This window comes from Pseudophryne corroboree, chromosome 11 (assembly GCF_028390025.1).
Source record: "Pseudophryne corroboree isolate aPseCor3 chromosome 11, aPseCor3.hap2, whole genome shotgun sequence".
NCBI lineage: Eukaryota > Metazoa > Chordata > Amphibia > Anura > Myobatrachidae > Pseudophryne > Pseudophryne corroboree.
The window spans coordinates 311,840,803-311,857,848 of NC_086454.1; positions in this window are offsets into that span (position 1 = coordinate 311,840,803).

Below are 17,046 nucleotides of genomic sequence, written 5' to 3' on the forward strand. Positions count from 1 at the left end.
GATACCCTCCTGCTTTCTATCCGCAGGCTCCTTTAAGGCGGCCGTATCCTGAGACGGTAGTGCCACCTTTTTTGACAAGCGTGTGAGCGCTTTATCCACCCTAGGGGATGTCTCCCAACGTAGCCTGTCCTCTGGCGGGAAAGGGTACGCCATCAGTAACTTTTTAGAAATCACTAATTTTTTATCAGGAGAAGCCCACGCTTCTTCACACACTTCATTTAACTCATCTGAAGGGGGAAAAACCACTGGTTGCTTTTTCTCCCCAAACATAATACCCTTTTTTGTGGTACCAGGGTTAATGTCAGAAATGTGCAATACATTTTTCATTGCCGTAATCATGCAGCGGGTGGTTCTGTTGGAATTTACACTAGTCTCGTCGTCGTCGACACTGGAGTCAGTATCCGTGTCGACATATGTGTCTGCCATCTGAGGTAGCGGGCGTTTTTGAGCCCCTGATGGCTTTTGAGACGCCTGGGAAGGCACGGGCTGAGAAGCCGTCTGTCCCACATCAGCTATGTCATCAAACCTCTTATGTAAGGAGTTGACACTGTCGCGTAATTCCTTCCACATATCCATCCACTCAGGTGTCGACCCCGCAGGGGGTGACATCACATTTATCGGCACCTGCTCCGCCTCCACATAAGCCTTCTCATCAAACATGTCGACACAGCCGTACCGACACACCGCACACACACGGGGAATGCTCTGACTGAGGACAGGACCCCACAAAGTCCTTTGGGTCAACAGAGAGAGAGTATGCCAGCAAACACCACAGCGCTATATATCACAGGGATGTACACTATAATGAGTGATTTTACCCTATAGCAGCTTTTATACACAGTTTTGTGCCTAAATTTAGTGCCCCCCCTCTCTTTTTTACCCTTGAAGCCTGGAAACTGCAGGGGAGAGCCTGGGAAGCTGTCTTCCAGCGGAGCTGTGAAGACAAAATGGCGCCGGTGTGCTGAGGAAGATAGCCCCGCCCTTTTCTTGGTGGACTTCTCCCGCTTTTTTATGGATATTTTGGCAGGGGATTTTACACATATATAGTCTTGCTGACTATATTATGTGTTTTTTAGCCAATTTAAGGTACTCTAATTGCAGCCCAGGGCGCCCCCTTCACCAGTGCCCTGCACCCATCAGTGACCGGAGTGTGTGGTGCGCATGGGGAGCAATGGCGCACAGCTGCAGTGCTGTGCGCTACCTTAATGAAGACCGGAGTCTTCAACCGCCGATTTCCAGGACGTTCTTCTTGCTTCTGGCTCTGCAAGGGGGACGGCGGCGCGGCTCCGGGACCAGACGACCGAGGCTGGGCCTGTGTTCGATCCCTCTGGAGCTAATGGTGTCCAGTAGCCTAGAAGCCCAAGCTAGCTGCAAGCAGGTAGGTTCGCTTCTCTCCCCTAAGTCCCTCGTAGCAGTGAGTCTGTTGCCAGCAGATCTCACTGAAAATAAAAAACTTAAAATATACTTTCTTTACTAGAAGCTCAGGAGAGCCCCTAGTGTGCAACCAGCTCGAGCCGGGCACAGATTCTAACTAAGGTCTGGAGGAGGGGCATAGAGGGAGGAGCCAGTGCACACCAGTAGTCCTAATTCTTTCTTAGAGTGCCCAGTCTCCTGCGGAGCCCGCTATTCCCCATGGTCCTTACGGAGTTCTCAGCATCCACTAGGACGTCAGAGAAATTAACTGAAACTGACCATTTTACACACAGTATGTTCTGAAAATGCCACCTGCTGTCTGAAAAGCAGTACTGCACTGTATTTCAGCCTCTTCACACATGGCTGGACATGGCAGATATCATCTCGTGCCATGAATGGAAGGCCATGGCAGAATTTTCAGTAAGGTTTATGTGGACACATCTGTATATACAAGGGATCATGTTGCCAATACCATTCTTAATCATGCCCATTCTGATATACACTTGAACATTCTAATGCAATTTCCTTTATTTTAAAGTATGAGATGCATAAAATGTGTAGAAAGGCATACAGTTCTGAAAAATAGACAACCTAGTGCATCAAATTGCAGCTCCTCTGTGTTTATTGATGCCAGAATGTGAGATGTGGGTTCACCATCCCTGGACTTTATAATGATCTCTGTAATGCAGTTGTGCTGTTTGGTGATCAAAAATGATCAGCAGGGAATAACATCTCAGTGGTCACAGCATGTAAAAGAGGAGAACCTCTTCTTTCAAACAATGGTACCCCTGAGTCTATGGGTGCCACAACGGGGGAGATAGAGACGAGGATCAAGGAGAGATCTACAGTTCAGTACGGCCTCCTCTTTCCCCCCGACAGCGTTAGCATTTTCCTGGAAGTATCTCAGTCCAGAATTTAAACTTGTCCTCTCTCCACAATGGTTGTTCAGTAGTGCCACGGTTACTTTTATGCCGTATAGTTGTGACACCCCTGAAAGTGGATTGTGGCACCACAAGTGCCAGTGTTAGGGTATGTTAACCTTTTCTGGTCTGGTCTATAAACTCTCTGCAGTCATCAGTCAGAATTCTATTCTTTAGCAACCGGTTGGAGGTCAATGAATGATAAGATGACACAAGTTCATGTGTAAACCTAAGCAAATCATAAATGACCTGCTAGGGGCCGTCATAGCTTTATTATTCATAACTTAAACAAAATCACGCTTGCCAATACATTTTAGCCAATCAGAATACACCATGTATGTCTTGAAATACATCGATTGTCATACAATGTTCCAAGTGGCAACTAGAACAGCCTTGAAAATGGTTATTGTTTCGTTTAATAGTCTTTCGGACATAAACTCAAAAGATTTCTTTCAACATTCTTCTCAATTAGCCTTGGATATATCTGGTGTTGCTTTGTCCGCCTTGGATACATTTAATGTTGCATTTGTCCTTGTACCAGTCATGCTTTAAAACAAGATATTCAGCAAATATAGTATTCTGACCAGCTCTGCAATATTTTTCTTAAGGACACATGAACCCATTTTGTGATTAACAGTAAATATCTTAATAAATGCGAAAAAGCGTGAATCAATATATATATTTGCTATACTGCGGAAGTTCCTACACTATCACCAGCATGCCCCTGTGTGATCTAGATGCATGCAGCATACAGCTGTGGCACTACAGACCCCAGCCTGCCCTTTTATACTGAGGCAGACATGCAGGCAGGGCCGGCTCGAGGCATGTTCGACTCGAGCGGCCGCGCAGGGCGCCACCCTTAAAGGGCGCCGCCATGTCGGAGCCTGGAGCCGGCCCTGTCCTGTAGCCTGCTGTCCTCCCGCTTGTATAGTGAGCTGTGCGCGCTATGCGGCGCCGGCGTCTGATGTCAGACACCGGCGCCGCACAGCGCGCACAGTTCTGTGTCAGACAGCGGCGCGCACAGCAGCACTCCCCCTCCCTCGGCACAGCAGGTACTGGGGGCATATGTGGCACTGTGGGGGGGCATTTATCTGGCTCTGTGGGCTGCATTTATCTGGCACTGTGGGGGCATTAATGTATCTGGCACTGTTGGGGGCATTCATTTATCTGGCACTGCATTTATCTGGCACTGTGGGGGCATTTATCTGTGCACTGTGAGGGGGCATTAATGTATCTGGCATTGTGGAGGCATTTATTTATCTGGCACTGTGGGGGCATTTATCTGGCACTGTGGGTGTGCATTAATGCATCTGGGACTGGGGGGGCATATCTGGCACTGGGGGGGGGGGCATTCATGTATCTGGCATTGTGGGGGCATTTATTTATCTGGCACTGTGGGGGCATTTATCTGGCACTGTGGGGGGGGGGGCATTTATCTGGCACTGTGGGGGGAATTTATCTGGCACTGTGAGGGCATTAATGTATCTGGCACTGTGGAGGGCATTCATTTATCTGTCACTGTGGGGGGGCATTAATGTATCTTGCACTGTGGGGGGGCATTTATCTGGCACTGTGGGGGCATTTATCTGTGCACTGTGAGTGGGCATTAATGTATCTGGCACTGGAGGGGCATTTCTGGCACTGTGGGGTCATGTATCTATCTGGGACTGTGGGGGCATATCTGGCACTGGGGGGGCATTAATGTATCTGGCACTGTGGCGGCATTTATCTGGCACCGTGAGGGGGCATTAATGTATCTGGCACTGTGGGGTAATTTATCTATCTGGGACTGTGGGGGCATATCTGGCACTGTGGGGGGCATTTATGTATCTGGCACTGTGGGGGGCATTTATGTATCTGGCACTTGGGGGCATTAATGTATCTGGCACTGTGGGGGGCATTCATTTATCTGGCACTGTGGGGGGCATTAATGTATCTGGCACTGTGGGGGGGGGGCATTTATCTGGCACTGTGGGGGCATTTATCTGTGCACTTTGAGGGGGCATTAATGTATCTGGCACTGTGGGGGCATTTCTGGCACTGTGGGATCATGTATCTATCTGGGACTGTGGGGGCATATCTGGCACTGGGGGGGGGGGGGCATTAATGTATCTGGCACCGGGGGGTGTGTGGAATTAATGTATCTGGCACTGGGGGGGCATTAATGTATCTGGCACTGGGGGGGGGGGCATTAATGTATCTGGCACTGTGGGGGCATTTATCTGGCACTGTGAGGGGGCATTAATGTGTCTGGCACTGTGGGGTCATTTATCTATCTGGAACTGTGGGGACATCTGGCACTGTGGTTTTTTTTTATGTATCTAGCACTGTGGGGGGTATTTATGTATCTGGCACTGTGGGGAGCATTTATGTATCTAGCACTGTGGGGGCAATTATGTTTCTGGCACTGCTGGGGGGGCATGTCATGTGCATTTGGCACTGCTGGGGGACATGTCGTGTCTAGCTGGCACGGCTGGGGGGCATATCATGTAGTGTTCCCGTGTCTCAGTGCAATACCTGGCGCAAAGTGTCTAACTTGCTCTGCCTGGCGCAAAGTGTATAGGAGGTTCTACCTGGTACAATGTGTATTAGCTGCACTACTGTGTGGTGTAATGCGAATTGCCACTATTATGTGGCTGCGCCCCTTCCCCACGAAGCAACGCCCCTAAATTTTTGAAGCGCGCCTTCGGCGCGCAAGGTCCATGATTTTAAATGTGGGCAACTAGCATTACAGTATGTACATAATTTTGCCCTTCTAACTTAAATATGTGCCCTCCCGAATGCAAAATGTGCCCTCCCCGTGATCAGCACCCCTGCCCTGAAAAAATCCTAGAGTGAACACTATCATGTGTAGCTGGCACTGCTGGGGGGAATATCATGTGTAGCTGGCACTGCAGCAGGGCATGTCATGTCTATCTGGCACTGCTGGGGGATATATCATGTCTATCTGGCACTGCTGGGGGGCATGTCATGTGTAGCTGGCACTGCTGCGGGGCATGTCATGTCTATCTGGCACTGCACTACTGTAAACATTATGTGTAGCTGGCACTATACTGGAGACATTGTGTGTAAGGAACACTACTGTAGCTGTTATGTGTAATGCTGCTAATTGTGTGCGTAGAGGGGGTGTGAAAATATATTTATTTATTTATAGTGTGATAATATGAAGTTGCGAGGCTCCACCCACTTTTCCAGGAGACCACACCCACTTTTCCAGGAGCGCGCGCATAGAGTATGGGATGGGGCGTTTTGACATTTTCTCGCACAGGGTGCTATTAGGCCTGGAGCCGGCCCTGCATGTAGGCCACAGCTAAATAGCTCAACAGAGGGTTAATGCAGCCCACATCTGAAACAATGTATCCAGGTAGCCTGTGGTCTCCTACCTGATTGGCTGCCTGCAGAGAGAGAATGGAACCTTGCCCTAGACAGGACAGGGGGGAGGACAGAAGCTCCTGCTTGGTAGGAAAAAGTGTTCTGAAGTGTGTGCAAGTGGTACACTGTGAGGGAAAAAGTGCAACTGGGACACTGGAACTGGAAGATAAATCTGCCGATCAATTGATCGGCAGATATATCTATGGACAGATCGGGCAGTGTGCTGTGCATACACACTGCCCGATCCGGTGGGGACTGACGCCCGCCCAGTTCAGCTGTCAATCACAGCCGGCCGCTTCAGCATGTGAACGGGCGGTCGGTAGATATATTGTCCGTCGGCTGTGCTGCGGGGCCAACGCGATACGTCTGTGAACGACGGAGTTCACAGACGTATCGGTCGTACACATTGGCCGACGGACCCGCGATATATCGGCCATTCAAGAGAACGGCCGATATATCGGCCAGTGTGTACGGGCCTTTAGTGGTGAACAGCCATATTACTAGCCCCGACATCTACCAGAGAAGAATCCCAGGGGAAAGAGCAGCCCTGCATTTAAGAGTGAGACTGCAGCAGCAGCAGGAGAAAACCTCACTGTTAAACAGCTAAAGCAGGCAGAGATCCGCATAGGCTCGAAGCCACATAAACTCCCTGAATTTTTCTGACATGTGTTGACAGAGCCGGCTATAGGCATAGGCAAACTAGGCAATTGCCTAGGGCATTTGATATGCCTAGGGGCACAGGCAGCTTCTGCTGATTAAAATGATATGCGGCATGCCTATATTCTGTGTGTAGCATTTCATATGCAGATACAGCCACAGTCTCACACAGTATATAGGCATGCTGCATATCAGTTAATCAGCAGAAGCTGTTTGTGCATCCTAGCCACATAGCAATGCAAATAAGATGCATTTTCATAAAAAAGGTGGCCGATGTTAGCATTGAGGCAAGTTTTATGAGGGCACATCTATATCCAAGTAGAGGCAGAGGTCACAGTGTTAGTGTCAGTGTGAGTGCTGTGTGCATGTGAGTGGGTTGGTTGTGCAGTAGTGTTCGGAATATGTGTAAGGAGCATTATGTGTGTCATGTAAAATGTATTTAATAATGTGCAACATATGTGTAAGGGGCACTATGTGTGTCATTATGTGTATAAGGGCATTAATAATGTGCGGCATATGTGTAACAGGGTACTACTGTATGTGTGTCATTATATATATATAGGGGCACTAATAATGTGCAGCAAATGTGTAGGGGGCACTATGTGTGTCATGTGTATAAGGGCATTAATATTGTTCAGCATATGTGTAAGGGACATTATGTGTAAAAGGGCATTAATAAAGGTTGTCATAATGTGTAAGGTGCATTATGTTTATAAGGACATTAATAATGTGTAAGGGGCATTACTGTGTGGAATTATGTGTATAAACGGATTACTAATGTGTGGCATTATGTGTATAAGGTGCTCTACTATGTAGCATTGCATATATAAAGGGCACTATTGTGTCGTCTAATATGAATAAAGAGCAATAGGGTGTGGTGTAATGTGAATAAGTAGCAATTCAGTGGGATGTAATTAGTGATGAGCGGGTCCGGTTTTACTCGGTTCTCAAAACGGCATCTTATTGGCTCACGGATGTCACGTGTTTTGGATAGCCCATAAGGTTCTGTTTTGAGAACCGAGTAAAACCGAGTAAAACCGAACCCGCTCATCACTAGATGTAATGTGAATAAGGGGCTCTACTGTGAGGAGTAACGTTTATAAGGTAAAGTGATACTACTGTGGGATGTAATATGAATTATGGACACTATCGCATGATTAATTGTGAATAAAGCTGCAGTACTGTGTGGCGTAATTGGAATTGGGGTTACCGCTGTGTGGCAATGTCCCTTGCCAGCAAAAACACACCTCTTTTTGGGCTGTGCGCCAAATGTGCGAACTGTTCCTATTTAAAATATAGGGGGTACAAACACCTAAATAAGGACTGCTATGGGTGATGAGTGATGGTGGTGGGAAAGAGGTGCAAGGTCAGAGGCGGAACCGGCGGTGGTGCTAGGGGGCACCAGCCGAAATCTTGCCTAGGGCATCATATTGGTTAGGGCCGGCTCTGTGTGTTGAGGATAGGCAGGCCTAGCCTTAGTGATTGACAGTGGTGGTCAGGTGACAGATGGGTGCCTATTCGGGATAGGTAGGAGGAGTATGCACAGGGGTATATAGTTCAGGGTTTTGGCAGCCATCTTCCTCTTGCCAGTTTTTCTTGGATGAGGGTAAGGCATACTATCAGCATTTTGTCTTTTAAAATACTGCATATACTACTGCCCCCTCCCTTTATATTACAGTAAGTGTGCGCTTTAGGTGTTATCCACACTATTCTGCTGCAGCATGCCCCGTCCCAGAAGATCAGCGCCCCCCCCCCCCCCACCGCCTGGCTGAGGCCTCCCGACCGCTTGCGGCAGCGGGCTATCGCCGGCCGCGGGTGCGCGCGGTCCCCCCCCTCCGCTTTGTCACCCGCCGAAGACAGGGTCCTGCTCTCCACGGGCGGCGGTGCTTCCCCAGCGTCGGCCGTTCCCAGAGCCCGGCGCAGCGGCAGAGCAGCGCGCGCCGGGGCTCCGGCCTCCACAGGCGTTAGTACGCCTCTCCACACGGCCGCGATTGGCGGGTCACGTGACCCGGCGGGTGGGTGCCGCGAATCAGCGGTGAGGAGGGGAATAACGGGTCTTTCACCGGCCAGCTCCCCTGCGGGTGCCTGGCTAGTGCAGGATGTAGTGTCCCTGCCTTCTGGTCCAGGGACAACGGGGGGTGCGGGGCCTGCGTTTGTGCATGCGCAGGCTCTGTTTCCCCCCACCGTTTCCATAGGTGCCAATATCGGGGTGGGCAGCGGGGTGTCGGGCGTCAGCGGGCAGACATCTGGGATTTACCCCGGGGCGCTCCCGGTGTCCCAGATACTGCTGCCGCCTGTGAGTGGCCTGTGGCCCAGCGAGCCGACGCTGTCTGCTGGCCAGCTCCTGGTGCACCAGATGGGGCCAGGACCAAGTTCCTTGGCCGCTCCATTCGCGTACCGGGGCGGCACGTATACGGCTTCGCCCGCGGGTTTCCTTCCGGCGGCTTCGGTGTCAGTGGCCTGGTCGGGGTCATTGCAGCTCCCGGTCATGACTTCCGGGGCGGCACCCGCATTCCGCGGGGTTCCTGCCCCCTTTTCGTCCACTTATTTGCCGGCGGCGATTACGCACGCGCAGGGATCGGTGACCTCCTGGCCCACGCCGAGTGGTCCGGGTTTTGCGCAATGGGGGGGTTCTTACTCCAGTGGTTTTACCCCAGGGGCCCTCGGCCAGACTCCTTACTGGGCGTGGCCGTTTTCACAGGCCCCGTCCACTTGGCACGCTGGTTTTACTTCCCCGGGCACAGTGCCTCCAGCGTCTGGCGCAGCGTTTGAAATGGCGGGCGTCGGGACATCGGGCTTGCCCGCACTCGGTTCGCGGCCCCCACTTGCGGCTCCCCCTTCCCCGCTACCTCCGGTCCCCCCCCCGGAGGTGGCTGTTTTTGTGCCTCCCCCCCCCCTTCTGTTTCCCCAACAGGTGCAGGTACGTCGAGGGGGGTCTCTCCCCCGGCCGGATTGTCGGGGTCCACGACGACAGCAACATCCAGCGAAGCACAGACAGGAGCGGCAATGCAGGCTGAACACGTGGAGACGGGGGGGATCTCGGGTCCCTGAAGAGGTTCCATCCGGCCCCGCCATCGCAGCAGTAGACGCGGGCGGTCCTCCTGGAACGGGTGAGACAGTTAATCCTTCTTCTGATAGCTCTTCTTCCAGCTCCTCTTCTGATACTAGGTCTTCCGGGTCCCCCAGGCGCCCGCGTAAGTTAGCTAGGCTCATTGCGCATCGCTTGCACAAGAAAGAGAGGAAGGCTAAGGGCGCAGCTGCGGCAGCCACGCCGGACCCTCCGCGTTTTACGGAAATGGTGCACTGCGCTAACACTGCGGTCACCAGGGGTTTACGTAAACGGATGAGGGAGAAGATTAAGAAAGGTAAATACGTCGACATGTTTACCCTTACGGATGACATGCGGAAGGCTTTCAATAAGGCCAAGAAGGTTGGGGGCATTGGCGAGAATGCATTTCGCAATTTTCACCAGTGGCTCCGGGGGTTTTTAGTGTTCACGGCATGCTACGCCGAGACGAGGCTAAGGAATATCACAACACGGTCAAGTATTTGTACCTGGTGCATGAAATGTACTTGACATCCAAGGGTTACGCGTGGAGGGATTACGATGAGAAATTCCGTTGTAACCAAGACGGTAACCTGACACTACCCTTGGGTTTCAAGGACGTGGAAGTTTGGTTAGAGGTCACTCATCAGAATAAGCCCCTTTATGAAGCCCAGGGCGGTAAGCCGGGTTTAAATGTCCGGCCGAGCCCGCCCACGGGGAATAAAGGGAAATGCTTTGCCTTCAACGAGGGCAAGTGTTCCCGGGGGGCTAACTGCCGTTTTCGCCACTCCTGCAAGGCGTGCGGCGGGGGGCACCCGGCCAAAGATTGCCAGTCCCCTTCCGGGTCCAGGCCCTCTGATGCTGCCGAGATGCCCGTAAGTGGAAAGTAAGGCGTTTTCCCCCATCAACGTCCCCGAATTGGCTAAATGGTTGGGCAGTTACCCCGACGTCACTTCGGGGTTGTTTTTGTTGGAAGGTTTTCGTAGCGGTTTCAGGCTTCCCATCCCGGATTCCGTCCTCGTGGTCTCCAGGCGCAATTTAAAATCCGCACAGGATTTCCCCTCCGTGGTCGCCTGTAAGGTTCGGGCGGAAATCGATTTGGGGCGCATGTGCGGCCCTTTCCCGTCCCCCCCACTGCCCCGGCTGTGCATTTCACCGTTAGGGGTGGTCCCCAAGAAAGCTCAGGGTAAATTCCGCCTCATCCAGCATTTGTCACACCCCCGTGGCGGCTCGGTCAACGACTCCATCCCGGAGAAAGCTTGCAGGGTGCGATATCAATCGTTTGATGAGGCCCTGCGGTTAGTCCAAAGGGCGGGTCCCGGCGCCCTCATGGTCAAGCTGGACATTGAGTCCGCTTTCCGCCTCCTGCCCATCCACCCCGACTCCCTGCATTTCCTTGGTTTCAGGTTAGGGGGAGGGTATTATGTAGACAGGTGCTTGCCCATGGGGTGTTCCATTTCTGGTGCCTATTTTGAGAGATTCAGCTCATTTTTGCATTGGTGCATAGTGTCGGCCTCCGGCCACCCGGGGGTCGCCCACTACCTAGACGATTTTCTCTTTGTGGGTCTGAAGGGTTAAATATGCTATATGAACTGTTATGTGCTAGTATAAATACGTATTATCCTGTGCCGGGTACCTTTATCTGTTCATACAATGTGTCTCCTTGTCAGGGACAGCTACATTCCAGACTAAAACTGTTATCTCTACTTCTGTGTGATTAACAACTTTTCTTAGAGGTTTTAAGACGTTTTGCAGAAAACCCATATATGGACATCCGCCTGATGCACAATCTTTTTCTTTTCTGCCTGGTAACTACTAACGAGCCAATAAGAGTGTAACAACATGTCAGTTACACCCATGTACGTTGTCTTTATATACCTTTGTTAACCTTATAATAAAGCAGAGTAATTCTTAACCACTGACTCGTGTGCTGTCTGTATGGGGTTAAGAACTGCTTTCACTGGTACCAGAGATGGTTACATCGAGGAGGCACAAGAAGGGGTTAAATTCCCTTCAGCTGGGGGCTAGGTCCGGGATCTAGGTGATCGTCCCCTGCCCGGTAAGATAGAGAATTTTATTGTCTGTCTTTTCCGTTCAGGGATTGCGATTACTACTAGATATGAACTCATTCCGTGTTCCGGGAACACGTGACCAAAAATACAATCCAAGTCTGGGACTTGGCAGAAAAGAAACTTGTTTTCTTAAAGGCGCCGGGCGCCACATACAGGTATCAGGGATACCAGGACCAGGGGTCCACGAAATCTTTAAAAGGCACAGGTATCTGGGATACCATAAGATGGACGAGAAGTCCAAATAACAACGCCTCCTCGATTTGATCACCTAAATGTTTGTATGTTTGTCTTATAAGTACTTATATTGTAATTTTTTCTATTAAGGACACTCAGTGAACGGGTGGTAAGTGCACGGGCGCTGAGTCTCAGAGGGCATTGTTGTTTACAGTGATTTTAAGTACATTTGAAAGTTGATTTATAACAAATAACATTGTCCACGATTGCAGAGATATTAATTGTACGGGTTGTAAGTGTACGTACATTTGGTATCACAAGTTGTGCTGTTATTCCTTATCTTTTGTACTCACCCTCCTCCCTCATGTGCTTACCCTTTTCTTACTTTAATAATCTTCAGCTGCACCAAATCCAGCAGCTTTCTGCCACCTGATACTTATTCCAGTGTCATCTGCTGATGTAGCTATGTTAATTTACCCTGTACTTGTCCTATATTGTAGCCAACTGTAAGTTGCTGTTTTCCTAGTTGATTATTTGCTTATGTACTCTGTAATTGGGCGCTGCGGAACCCTTGTGGCGCCATATAATAATAATAATAATAATAATAATCTTCTCTGTTCTGTCTCTGGTAGTTTATGTAGGAATGTGTAATCCCACATGTTACCAATGATTTATGATCAGATCAGCCGAATGCATACATAGACTTGTTCCCCTTCCCTGTTATTTGTGAATTCTTTTAGAAATATATTGCGTGGGTGGGCAAGTATGGTGTACACGCATTATATGACACTGTGTTTGGAACAATCTATGTTTTGTTTTTTTTATGATAAAGATTGTTATTAATTCAGTTTAGACACGTTAGTTACTTGTTGATAATATGAGATTAGATCAGAGTAAAGAGACTGAATACCCCCCTCCCCTCCCCTCCCGGGGGAGACCTGCAAAGAATGTGCTGCTCTGTCCCAGCAGCAGCAGTAGCTTGCAAACAGAAACCTAGTGAATCAGTAACAGAATTCTGGAAGTGATTTAAAAGTGTTGGTCAGAGGAGGCAGGTCTCACCCTAGTTAATACCACAACTTACTCATTTCTACATTTATAAACAACTTGTTGCCAACAGTGTCATTAACTGTAAAACAGAGTGTTTCCAGTTGGATTTCTGATAATTTTAAAGATTTTGAAAAACATTTATATGAGAAAGAAAGCAGCAGGTTGTTTTGAAATGAGGAAATCTGTCAGTACAGGAACCCTCACCGCCAGCGGGACACCCCACAGAATAGGGGGCCCCCTGCACCTCCGAGCAGACGACATACATCCTGCTTTAATTGCGGCAAGGATGGACATTGGGCTAGGGACTGTCCTTACCCCCTTAGCAAACTTAAACAACCACTGCTGCCTGAACCTGCCCACACTAAAAATACTCCCAGAGACGCCCCAAGGTTCCAAATTGACTGACAGGGACAGCCCCGCTGACGGGGCCCGGAGGAGAGTGTCCCGACTTTCATGCAGCTCACTGGTCACTGGAAGGACAGTGAAGCCACCACCAGTGTCCTGTGTAGGGACCAGTACCATGAATCCTTAAAAAAGTCCGCTCCTTCAATGGGAATTAATGGGATACCCACAAAAGCCTATATTACCGACGCCATCAGTATAGAAACTTTGAAGGGCGTTTATATGGGAAGACACAACTTTACTGTAATACCTGAATGCCCAATAAACCTACTGGGAAGAGATCTTCTCAGCTGTCTTGAAATCACAATTAGTCCCTCTGCCTCAAGTAGCGGCATGGATGTTGTATCACCTCATTTACCTGTGTGGGTAAACCTTGACACACCACCTGAGTTAGAGACTGTAAACCCCCAGGTATGGTCAGAGGGGCCCTATGACACTGGCCTAATATCATGTACCCCCTACAAGGCCACACTGAAACCTGATGTACACCCCTTTACCAGAAACAATATTCATTGTCTAAAAGAAAAAATAGAAGGTCTTAGACCTATGGTACAGCAATTTTTAGAGCAAGGCATTCTTAGACATGTAGTATCCCCATACTGCACACCAGTTAACCCTGTAGCAAAAGTAGATGGGACTATAAGGTTTGTGCAAGATCTTAGAGCAATTAATCAGCTAATTGTTCCCATTGCACCAATTGTACCTGATGTAAACTCACTCCTCTCAGCCATCCCTGTAGATGCTGCATTTTTTTCAGTGATTGATTTAAAAAATGCATTTTTCAGCATACCAGTGCGGACCCCCCAGACACAGTCACTTTTTGCTTTTTCTTTTGAGGGCAAGCAGTTAACATGGTGCAGATTACCACAGGTATGTTTATTCACCTGTTGTGTATAGCATTGTACTCCAAGCCACATTGGCTCCCTGGCACCCCCCCTATGGTCCTGTCCTGCTACAGTATGCAGATGATCTGCTTCTCTGTAGTCAAACTGTTAAACTGGCTCTGTGAATGTGGACACAAAGTGTCAAAAGCAAAAATGCAATGGTGTAAAAAGCATGTTGATTATCTGGGTTTTGTACTCACAGAGGGAGAAAGGAAAATCAGTCCACAACGCATTCAGTCTGTATTGGGCCTGGTCACCCCAACTACTCAGAAGGAAATGTTATCCTTTCTGGGCATGATTAATTATTGCAGACAGTGGATATCTGATTGTTCCTAATATGACAATATCTTGAGACAAGCTACTCTCAATAACAAACCTAAACAGATTCAATGGTCACAAGAAATGTTAACTGCATATGAAAGTCTAAAATGTATGTTGGTAAAAAGTTCGGCACTGAGCCTCCCAAACTGTACTGCCGTTTCATTTATATGCAAGGGACAACTGTAAACCATGGCGGGGGTACTAACTCACATGGAGGCAAACTGCGCCCTGTGGTATTCCTGTGTCGGTCCAAGGTATGCCTGCCTGCCTCAGAGCACTGGCAGCTTGTGCAATGGTGGCTGAGATGGCAACTACACTCACCTTAGGTCACACAACAATTCTACACACAACACATGATGTAGTAGCAATACTTAACGGCTTGCATACCCAGCATATGTCAGCCCAACGCCTTAGTGGGTATGAAGTCCTATTGCAAAGCAACCCATCCCTCATCATCAAATATGCAAACACGTCATCAGGCCCAGCACCCATTCTTAATGCACTCCTAGGGCTAAAGGGTCCCCAAGATGACATACCTGACGACCATGACTGCTCAGCATCAATAGAATCAGAGACCTCCCCGAGATTAGACATGTCCCCTGTGCCAATACCCGGTTCAGACAATGTTTTTGTTGATGGCTCCTGTAGCAGACCAAATGACTCCACATACCAAGCAGGTTATGCCGTTGTGCGCCTGCCCAATGACATTCTTGAAGCAAAGCCCATACCTTACCAATCGGCACAGGCTGCAGAGCTCATAGCCCTTACCAGAGCCTGCCAAATGTACCAAAACAAACCTCCTCCATGCCACCACACTGCCCTCTGACATTGCAATTTTGCACTGTAGGGCCCATACTGGTGGCAGGGACGACATATCAGAAGGAAATGCCCTTGCTGACAGAACTGCCAAAGAAGCAGCTCTACAACCCATTGCCCAGTCCCATATGACTGTCATGACCCCCCCTGCCATTAATGATCAATATCTTATCACGGAACTACAGGCCACAGCCTCCAACAAGGATTTGGATGACTGGATATATCCTGTATTGCAGAAAAATCCCAAATTAGGATTAATCTGCAAAGAGGGGAAACCTTGTATACCCCAAACAAGTGCCCCTTTGTTCATTGCTCACTACCATGGGGTAGGACAAACTAAGGAAGGCCACAGGAGGTACCTTCCACAAATGGAAACAGGTCCTTCCCATTATCTTAGCAGAAATCAGAATGACCCCACAAAAGACCCTAGGTTATTCACCCTTTGAAATACTTATGGGTAGGCCCTTCCCTACACCTTGGGCTAAGAAACCATTAATAGTACAGGAAGGTGATTTAGAACTTATAAAGGAAGAATATGTTAGGTCCCTTATAACGAAACTAGATGAAATTGAACACAAGGTTGTTTGTAAAAATCCTTCGAACCCACAGGAACCGACACATCCTTTTCAAGTCGGAGACAAAGTCGTTGTGAAAGTGCTCCCGAGGAATAAAGGTCCAGGAGATTTCACCTATGGTCCAGAGACGGAAGTCGTGGCAGTGACCAGGACGGCTGTCCTTACCGAAGAGGGACCCACCTGGATTCATGCATCCCGAGTAAAGAAGGTACCCAGACCAGACCGTGAGGGAGATTCCAGAGAGGTACTAACGGGGGCAGACAGCCCTGACCTCCAACATGGAGAAGAGGACCCTTTTGCTGACAAAACAAACCCAGAATTCTACTCAAATATGGACTCTGATTACCCTACTTATACTTGCCTATCAGACACCCATATCCAGAACTGAAGTAGATATTACACAAACGAATGGACAAACCTCCCTATGGTATAATTCATCCAGCACTCATGTGGCCACATATACTGTAGAATATAAAGATTTTCTTTCAAACTATATGTGGAAAATTAGAGCAAATAGATAAGGTACAGGAACAGAAATTGTTTATGTTTGTGTTACCAGCAAGAATTGGGGAAAGAACTGTGATCATTGGGGAGCCGTGGGATGGAACACTGGTATTGATTGGGGTCACAAACCCAGCGAGGCTTTAAGCAAGAAGGATAAAAATAACAAGTCCTTAATGATGGGGAAGTGGACATTATAGTCAAAAGATAATAACAGGGAATACAAACATTTCACCTAAAAGACATGTACGCCCTGCTCAAAATCTAACAAACCACGGCCCAACCCCATCATGCCTCACATAACTACATTCAAGGATACAATAGCCATAGATAACCCCACATTTAAAGACACTATGGCCATTGAGACTGGATTTTCTGATATTAATTTTTGGGTTGGAATGGATGAGATATAATATAAAGAAGCATAATGTGAGCAATTGTTATGTATGTGGTAAATCTAGACCTCATTTAGGCACGGTCCCTTTAAATATCCCACTATCTCAAGAAAGCTGTTTTCTTTTTAGTCTCTACAATTATACAAAAACCAATGACAGTGATTGTGAAACATGGAAAAAGGAATACCCCATACTATCAAAGAACCCCAACCCAGGTAGCACAATAACCATATACCCAGGTAATTACACCTGCTATATATCAAACACTACCTCAGGGAAGGATTTAAAAATCTTTCCTCCAGGGTACTGTACAGAAAAAAAGAACTACCGTCTTAGTTAATCAAACTAAGTCTTTAGGTGACATTTATTACATCTGTGGAGATATGAAGCTAAGAACTAAATTAGACACTGCATGGAAAGGGGAATGCGTCCTTGCCAAAATAATTATGCC